Source organism: Delphinapterus leucas, chromosome 1 (assembly GCF_059928025.1).
Source record: "Delphinapterus leucas isolate spDelLeu-1000000601 "Yukka" chromosome 1, BTC_Dleu_Yukka2, whole genome shotgun sequence".
Classification (NCBI taxonomy): domain Eukaryota; kingdom Metazoa; phylum Chordata; class Mammalia; order Artiodactyla; family Monodontidae; genus Delphinapterus; species Delphinapterus leucas.
Genome location: NC_143129.1, coordinates 43,747,612 through 43,757,956, shown reverse-complemented (window position 1 = coordinate 43,757,956; position 10,345 = coordinate 43,747,612). Strand labels below are relative to the sequence as shown.

Genomic DNA, 10,345 nt, shown 5'->3' with positions numbered 1-10,345 from the left:
TATGTCCCCAAAGACAAGGGGGTAAACTTTAGAAGCGGAAAATAAATTGTGTAGAAGTGGTGGTGACTGGGGGGTACTTGTGTGTCAGGGCGGTTCAAGGGACAAATAACACTATTCTGCTTTAATGTAATTTAAAACACAATCCCACTTAGGCAAGGGTCTCCGTAAATTATGTTGTATTTAGGGAAATAATATCCAGGTAGAGAGAACTAACATTCCCTTTTCATAGAGTTCATCTAGATTTAGGAATTGTATTATGATGAATGACCTGGGCCTAAGGCGGTAATTAAATGGATCCTTGAATCAGATCAATTCCTGTGGTGTTGATCCTTGAAGAATCATGAGGGATTTATATTGTAGATAATTGAAGGAGGCTTTTTTGAAAGTAAGGCAGACTTGAGGAGAAGAGAAACAAGCCTATAAACGGGGTGGGAACAAATGTAGAACTTTTATTAAATGCTTCTGAGCTTTTCCCTTGGATATGAAAACAGATTTTTTTTCTTTCTCTCTCTTACACTGCAACTCACTTTAGTTACTCCCCACCTCAAATTGTTTCTCAAGTTGGATACAGTATCATGGTCTTATTTACAGCATTATGGGGAATAGAGAGAAACACACAGAAGTGATCTTCCCCACATCCAACTTTCTGTTGAGAGCTGTGTGGGGCAGGAACATCATTTTGAGAGATACCGTAGCAGGGAAGTAAGTCAGAGCGATGCTCAGTAAAACTAAGTGAGGAGGGAGGGACAGGTGGTATAGAAAAGCACCTGTCAGATGGACCACTCGAGAGCAGCTCTACTTTTACTTGTTGTATCAGTCAGACTTTGGCCAGAAAAGCAGAGCCAGCAGAACATACATACAAGAAGAATCACTGCTTCTGGTCTAGTGGATAGAGCTAGGAAATAAATGTATGAAAGCTAACTAATGCATGCATGCATCTATGTTTACCTAGCTAGCTAGCTAATCTACCTAAAAAAAAAAAAATGCATGAGTTGGGGAATTCCCTGGCGGTCCAGTGGTTGGGACTCCTCGCTTCCACTTCAGGGGCTGTGAGTTCCATCCTGGTCGGGGAACTAAGATCTCACATGCCACGTGGTGTGGCCAAAAAAAAAAAGAAAAAAAAAAGAAATGGGATTGTTAGTTCATACAGTACACAATTATCCTTCCCCAATGCTGTGCTATTTAAAAAAGAAAAATAATGCATGAATTTATATGGATAGTTTTGACTCCAATCCAGGACCACAGGGTTCATTTTAGCTTTTCCCCTTTCCTTATTTTTAACTTCCTTCTTGACAATGAGAAACCTAGCTCTAATTAGATAAAATATATTTACTTATTTTTTCAACTCAGTATATTAATATTTCCTGTATTAACCCATGCCCCTCTGAGAAACAAATTACCCATTAGAGTATAATGTTTCTGAATAGTTCTTTTGTCTTTAAGTATCCAGTGAATATGTTACTTTCCTAAGTTACTTAGGTCATCTACTTTCTTCCCCCTTCCCCTTAGTGAGGTCATGTGATTCATTTGAAATAATTTAAATTCATCCTTCAATCTGTCATGACCTGGAATCCATCCTCCCTTCCCAACAATTTGACAGTTTAGAAAAACAAAGAAGAAAACTAATATGGTAAAAGTCTTTCTTTTTGGTGAAGAGCTGTATGGGTTTTGACAAATGTATAGATCCATGTATCCACCACCATATTTGCATACAGAATACCATTGACTCCCAAATTTCCTTGTATTGCGTTTCAACAGACAACTGCTCCTCCCACCATATAACCTCTGGAAACCACTGTTCTGTTTTCCTCCCTTAAGGTTTTCCTATTCCCATATAAATGGAATCATATAACATGTAACATTTTGAGTTTAGCTTTTTTCACTTAGCAAAATGCTTTTAAGATTCGTCCATGTTGCTTGTGAACCACTAGTCTGTTCCTACTCATTGCTGTAGAGTGTTCTATTGCACAAATGTGCCACTGCTTGTTTATCCATTTGCTGGTTGATGGGCATCTGGATTGTTTCCAATATTTGGTGAATTTGAATAAAGCTGCTACAAATTTTCATATACATGTTTTTGCAGGTACATAAGTTTTCATTTCTTTTGGGTGGCTTGAAATATCTTTACCTTTATAAGAATTGCCAAACTGTTTTCCAAAGAGGCTGTAATATTTTGCATTCCCACCAACGATGTAATAAGTTCCAGTTGCTTGGCATCCTTCTAGGTACTTGGTGCTGCCATTAAAAAAAAATAATAACCATCTTAGTAGGAGTGTAGTGGTGTCTCATGGTAATTTTAACTTGCATTTCTCTGTGCTAATGACATTGAACATCTTTTTGTAGGCTTATTTGCCACCCTCGTCCCTTGTTTGGTGACGTGTCTGTTCAGATCTTTTATCCATTTTTAAAATTGGTTTGCTTAATTTCTTATTGTTTAGTTTTGAGAGTTCTTTCTATATTCTGGTTAGAAATTATTCACCAGAAATGTAATTTGCAAATATTTTCTCTAAGCTATGGCTGTCTTTTGTAAAGCAAATATTTTCATTTTGATGAAGTACAATTTATCAAGTTTTTAAATTTATAGATCATGCTTTTGGTGACATAACTAAAATTTTTTGTTCACACATGATTTCTCCTAAATGTTTTATATCTATAATCTATTTAGAGTTAATGTTTGAAGTATGGTTCAGATTCCTTCTTTCTTTTTCTGGGACTGGGACATATAGACATCCAAGTGTTCCAGCACTATTTGTTGAAGACACTATACTTTTTCCATTGAATTGTATTTGCACCTTTACCAAAGTCAGTTGACTGTTTTTATTCATGTGGATCTAATTCTTGTCTCTTTTTATCTGTTCTATTGATTTATGCGTTTATCCTTTTACCAATACCACATTGTCTTGATTACAACTTTAGAGTATATCTTGTGATAGAGGAACGTGAGTCCTTTGGCTTTGTTCTTCTCTTTTAAAATTGTTTTGGCTATATTAGTTCCTTTGTCTTTCCCTATAAATTTTAGAATCGCCTTGTTAATATTTACAAAAGAACCTACTGGGATTTTATTTGGGGTTTTCAATTGAACTGGGGATAATTGACAGCAATACTGAGTCTTAAAGCCATTAACATGGTGTGACCCTAAATTTATTTAGGATTTCTTTAATATTTTTCACCAGTGTTTTGCAGATTTTAGCATACAGGTCCTACACATAAATTTTTAGACTCATTTCTAAGTTTTTTTGGATGTTATGATAAATAGCATTATTTTTAAAATTTTGAATTCCAGTTGTCAATTTTCTATCTTGTGACTTTGCTAACCCCTTTCATTAGTTCGAGAAGGATTTCTGTAGACTTCTTTGGGGATTTTCTACATAGACAGTCATGCCATTTTTTAAATACAGCTTTTGTTTTTTGGGATTTTTTTTGGCCACACCATGAGGCATGTGGGATCTTAGTTCCCCAGCCAGGGAAGCTTCTACTTCCCAGCAGTGGGAGCACTGAGTGTTAACCACTGGACCCCTAGGGAAGTCCCTTAAATACAGTTTTATTTCTTCCTTTTTTGACGTGCAAGCCTTTTATATCTTTTCCTTGCTTTATTGCACTAGTTAGGACTTTCAGTATGATGTTGAGAGAGAGAACAGCCTTACTTTGTGTTTTTTTGTTTTTGTTTTTTTTTTTAAACATCTTTATTGGGGTATAATTGCTTTACAATGGTGTGTTAGTTTCTGCTTTATAACAAAGTGAATCAGTTATACATATACATATGTTCCCATATGTCTTCCCTCTTGCGTCTCCCTCCCTCCCACTCTCCCTATCCCACCCCTCCAGGCTGTCACAAGGCACCGACCTAATATCCCTGTGCCTTGCGGCTGCTTCCCCCTAGCTATCTACCTTACTACATTTGTTAGTGTGTATATGTCCATGACTCTCTCTCGCCCTGTCAAAGCTCACCCTTCCCCCTCCCCATATCCTCAAGTCCGTTCTCCAGTAGGTCTGCGTCTTTATTCCTGTCTTACCCCTAGGTTCTTCATGACATTTTTTTCCCTTAAATTCCATATATATGTGTTAGCATACGGTATTTGTCTTTTTCTTTCTGACTTACTTCACTCTGTATGACAGACTCTAGGTCTATCCATCTCATTACAAATAGCTCAATTTCGTTTCTTTTTAAGGCTGAGTAATATTCCATTGTATATATGTGCCACATCTTCTTTATCCATTCATCCGATGATGGGCGCTTAGGTTGTTTCCATCTCCGGGCTATCTTACTTTGTGTTTTATAATAGGGTGAAACAATTCAGTCTTTCATCATTTAGTGTAATACAGCTGTAGCTTGCTGGATATTCCGTGTATACTTTGTCAGGTTAGGAAAGTTCTCATTTATTTCTAGTTTGCTGATAGATTTTTTTTTTTAGCATAAATAGAGATTGAATTTTGTCAAATGATTTTTCTGCATCTATTGAGGATCATATATTTTTTCTTCTTTTCAATTTCATTGCTTTCTGGTATTATTTTTATTACTTAATTTACTCTTGATTTGGGTTTAGTTTGCCCTTTTTTTTTTTTTTAGTTTCTTAAGGTAAAAGCTTAGATAGTTGATTTGAGATCGTTCTTCTTTTTGTTTAACCATTTTATGCTATATGTTACATTTTAACTATTTTATGTTATAGCCATTTTATGCTATACATTTCCATATAATCATTTTTTTAGTTACATCCCACACATTTTGTGCTGTTGTATGTTCACTTTCTTTTACCTCAAAATATTTTTAAAATTTCTTTGAGATTTTCTTTTCCACCCGTGGGTTATTTAGGATTGTGTTGTTTATTTACCAAATATTTGGAGATTTTCTAAATAACTTTCTGTTATTTATATCTGGTTTAATTCTTTTATGGTTTGAGAACATCTTTGTATGACTTTCTATTCGTTTCAATTTATTGAGGTGTATTTTGTGAGTCATATGGTCTATCTTGGTGAATGTTTCATGTGTACTTGAAAAAGAAAGTGTATTTTGCTGTTGTTGAATAGAGTGTTTCATAAATGCCAATTAAGTCTATTTGGTTGATAATGTTCAGGGCTCCTGTATTCTTACTAGTTTTCTCTCTACGTGTTTTTTCTATCAGTTATTGAAAGAGGAGTGATAAAATCTTCAGCAATTTTGGATCTATCTATATTTCCTTTCATTCTATTTGTTTTTGCTTCATGTATTTTGAAACTCTGATGTTATGTGCATAAATGTTTAGGATTGCTATTTTTTCTTGGGAAAATTGATTCGTTTATTATCAAGTAATATCTCTCTTTAGCCCTGACATCTATTTTGTTTGATATTAAAATAGCTATTTCAGACTTTCTTTTTGGTTAGTGTTTGCATGATATATCTTCTCTTTTACTTTTAACTTATATGTATAGTTATACTACACTTATATTTATATTTAAAGTTAGTTTCTTGAGGAAAGCATATAGTTGGTGCTTGCCTTTTGATCTAATCTAACAGTCATTTTTACCTGGTGCATTCAGACATTCATATTTAATGCAATTATTGATATGGTTGGATTAAAATCTACCATCTTGCCAGCTGTTTTCTATTTCTTCCATCTGTTCTTTATTTCTTTTTTCTTTATCTGCCTTCTCTTGGGTTAATTGAGCATTATTATGATTCAATTTTGTTTCCTAAGTTGACATTATTTATACCACTTTTAAAGTGTTTTTAGTGGTTGCCTTAGGGTTTACAATATACAACTTTAATTGCATAAAACTTTTTGGTAGAAAGTAGCCCACAACTAAAAAATATATATAAAACCACTGAGCTTCATTATAGGTGATATAATTCATATTTATTCAATGTTTATCATGTGACAGTTATTATTCTAAACCCTTGCATGTATTAACTAATTTATTCCTCTTAACAACATTAAAAAAGTATAACCAACTGTTATCCCATTTCACAGATAAAAAAATTGAAGCACAAAAGGTTAAGTCATTTTCCCATGGTTACAAGCATAGTTGGTCTCCCAAGCTTATGCTTAAAAGCATTACGTTATATTTCTATGGGCTAGACTAGGACACTGCAACTTAAATTTTGAGACCAAAACTAACAACTTACAAAATATCTTTTGAGAGTATTTCCCCCAAATACACAAAAGGAAGTTGACTTTTAGAGGTAGTGGGGGTTGAGGAGAAGAAATTGATGCTTAGCTTATATTTCTATGTGCTGAATTTTATAAATCAAGTATGTTTAAGTTATTGGAATCATAAAATGATTGCAATTTTTATGATTGCTTTTTTTTTTGCAGTACGCGGGCCTCTCACTGTTGTGGCCTCCTCCATTGCGGAGCACAGGCTCCGGACATGCAGGCTCGGCGGCCATGGCTCACGGGCCCAGCTGCTCTGCCGCATGTGGGATCTTCCCGGACTGGGGCACGAACCCGTGTCCCCTGCATCGGCAGGCGGACTCTCAACCACTCTGCCACCAGGGAAGCCCTATGATTGCATTTTTAATCACTTAATTTTAAAACTGAGAGCTTACTCAGATATCATCTAATGTTCTTATTGTTTTGATAGGGGCAATGAAGCCCCAAGAAATTACATTTCTTATCTAAAATCATAGAGCTAATAATTTGTGACAGAGTCAGAACTTGAACCCATTTTCAAACTTCTGCCCCAGAAATTTACCATATCCCTCCTCTGTGCTCCTATACTATTTATGCTTACTTCTAATCATTGAACATGTTACAATATAGTCTACTTGTTCTTTTATATATTTGCATCCTCTACCAGTATTTAAATTGTTTGAATGGTCATTTTTATTTGACTAAGTATCCTGAGCAACTGTCATACAGCATGACACATTGTAAACACATTTTTTTTTTAAAGTTTGTTGAATGAAAAGTCCTATTTTGGTTGCAGTCAAGAACTCTGCTCTTAGCATCATTTGATATGCCATGAAAGACAAGGAGCCATCACTAGTCTTCCAGCCTCCAGAAGGGTGTTACTCAGTCTCAGGATGAGACTTTGAATTTCTCTTTCACAGAAATTAGAACTATTTCAGGAAAAGCAGAAGCATATCAGAATTTTGTTGCACTCACTCCTGAATAATCTATAGTTCTTTTCTTCTATAAGATGCAAACCAGGATGACTTTTATACCTTGATTATAAGCAAAGACTCCCAGAGGACCAACATGGCATGTGAGGCCCTTCACAGTGTTGCTCCTATCTACCCCTTAGCCAAATCTCCAGCCACACAACCCTTAATTACTTCTTGTTCCTAGAATGCTCCCTACTGGTTTATGTTTTTAATTTTATTGAGGAATAATTGACTAATATAATTGTATATATTTATAGTGTACAATGTGATGATTTAACATATGCATGTATTATAGAATAATTACCAAGAGCAAGATAATTAGCACATCCATCACTTCATACAGTGAAAAAATCAGAATTTTTTTTTCAGATTTCAAGTATAAGTGATACCATACAGTATTCTTCTTTTTCTGTCTGGCTTATTTCACACAGCATAATGCACTCCAGGTTCATCCATGTTATCACAAATGATAGGATTTCCTTTTATATGGGTGAATTTTATGTCTATATCTATACATTTTCTTCTAGGAGTTTTATGGTTTCAGGTCTTACCTTTAAGTCTTTAATCCATTTTGCGTTAATTTTTGTGAGTGGTGTAAGATGGGGGGGTATAGTTTCACTCTTTTGCATGTGAGTATAGAGTTTTCCTAACACCATTTATTTTTATTTAATTTTTTTTTGGTTTTGAGCCTTTAATGAGAAAAATATGTATATGATATCGAGCTCAAGAACACTTTGTATTTCATGTGTCACTGGGCCAAGGGTTGGGGATACAGAGAACAGAACTAAGAAACAGGATATATGTAAACAAAGATACACAAGGTCACAGAATGAGAAACTGGTGCTTGGCACTGTTTTAAGTCTAGGCTATCTCATCACTCAGCAGCATTTTGGGGATCCCACGGCTGATGGGGAATAGAAATCCAGACTCTGGGCATTGCAGGGTGCCCTCCAACACATCCACCTCTAGCAGCACATGGTGCATATTTCTCAGAAAATTCTCCTTATGTTCATGTCCTTGAATTGGCTTTTTGGGCACCTTGAACAGATGCAAGGTGTCTGAAGCCTCCAGAAGCACCACCCATTCCACTTTAGGTATCATTCCCGCCACAAAGTCGGGGTTGGACTCCACAGGGTTAATGCAGACTTCAGTGGTCTGGAGGCACGGGGCGAAGCCACAGGCCCCCATTCCCTGCACAGGCAAACTCAGCAGGCTGTGGGTGAGCAGCTTCATGTCAACTCAACGCCTCCTAACACCATTGATTGAACAGACTATTCTTTCCCCATGGTGGGCTCTTGGCACTCTTGTCAAAAGTTAGTTGACCACACATGTGTGGTTTTATTTCTGAGATGCCTATTCTGTTCCATTGGTCTATGTGTCTGCTTTTATGCCAGGACCATACTGTTTTGATTAATATAGGTTTATAACAGTTTGAAATCAGGAATTGTGATGTCCTTCCACTTTGTTTTTCTTTCTCAAGATTGCTTTGCCTATTTGGGTCTTTTGTGATTCCATACAAAATTTAGGATAGATTTTTCTATTTCTGTGTATATTAACATTGGGATCCTGTTAGGGATTGCACTGAATCTGCAGATTGCTTTGGATGGTATTAACATTTTCACTATATTAATTCTTCCAATCTAAGAACACAGGCTATCTTTCCATTTGCTTGTATTTTCTTCAATTTCTTTCATCAATGTCTTATAGTTTCAGTGTACAGCTCTTTCACCTCACTGATTAATTTATTCCTATGTATTTTATTTTTGATACTATCGTAAATGAGATGGTTTTCTTAATTTCTCTTTCAGATACTTCATCGCTAGTGTATAGAAATGCAACTGATTTTTGTATGTTGATTTTGTACCCTGCAACTTTACTGAATTCATTTATTAGTTCTGACATGTTTTTGGTGGCACCTTTAAGGTTTTCTATATATAAGATCACATCACCTGCAAACAATTTTACTTTTTTCTTTTTGATTTAGATGATTTTTTATTTCTTTTTCTTGCCTAACTGCTGTGGCTAAGACTTCCAGACTTTGTTGAATAGAAGTAGCAAGAATGTGCTTCTTTGTCTTGCTCTTGATTTTAGAGAAAAATCTTTTAACTTTTCACCATTGAGTATGATGTTAGTTGTGGACTTTTCATATTTGGGTTTTATTATGTTGAGATTATATATTCCTTCTATACTTAATTTGTTGAGAGTTTTTTTTTTTAATCATGAAAGGCTGTTGAATTTTGTCAAATGCTTTTTTTCTGTATCTATTAATATGGTCATGTGATTTTTATCCTTCATTCTGTTGATGTGTTATATCACATTTATTGATTTGTAATTTTTTTGTATTTTTAGTGGCAAGTGATTCTTTTTATTATTTCTAAGGGATCTTGGTTTTATTGGCAATAGAAGATAATTAATTGGCACCTCTATTTTTTAATTAGAGTATAGTTGCTTTACAATATTGTCTTAGTTTATACTGTACAGCAAAGTGAATCAGCTATATGTATACATATATCCCCTATTTTTTGGATTCCTTTCTCATTTAGGTCACCACAGTGCACTGAGTAGAGTTCCCTGTGCTATACAGTAGGTTTTCATTAGTTATCTATTTTATACATAGTATCAATAGTGTATATATGTCAATCCCAATCTCCCAACTCATCCCCCCCTCTTCCCTCTTGGTATCCATATGTTTGTTCTCTACGTCTGTGTCTCTATTCCTACTTTGTAAATAAGATCATCTATACCAGTTTTTCCAGATTCCACATACATGCATTAATATATGGTATTCATTTTTCTCTTTCTGACTTACTTCAATCTGTATGAGTCTCTAGGTCCATCCATGTTTTAATTATTTTTTAAACAGGACAGAGATTCCTTCTGCCATCAGATGTCTTTCTGCTTGACTGAACTGCACCTGTGGTCTTTGAAGAATACCTTAATTAAAAAAATATTTTATTGCTAAAAAATGCTAAACATCATAAGAACTTTCAGCAAGTCATAATCTCTTTGCTGGTGGAGGGTCTTGCCTCAGTGTTGAAGGGTGGTGGTTTGATTTGCAAATTTTGAACCATCCCTATTTCTCAGGCATAAATTCCACTTGATCATGGTGTATGATCCTTTTAATGTGCCATTGAATTCAGTTGATAGTATATTGTTAAGAATTTTGCATCTATGTTTATCAGAGATATTGGCCTGCAATTTTATTTTCTTTTAGCATCCTTGTCTGGCTTGGTACCAGGGTAATGTTAGCCTCATAAAATGAGT

At 35.1% G+C, this 10,345-nt stretch overlaps 1 pseudogene; it reads right to left on the bottom strand.

Moving 5' to 3' along the window:
- Positions 1-6,130: 6,130 nt before the first annotated feature.
- LOC149750488 (multifunctional methyltransferase subunit TRM112-like protein pseudogene) lies at positions 6,131-9,966 on the bottom strand (annotated as a pseudogene).
- Between the last annotated feature and the right edge of the window lie 379 nt (positions 9,967-10,345).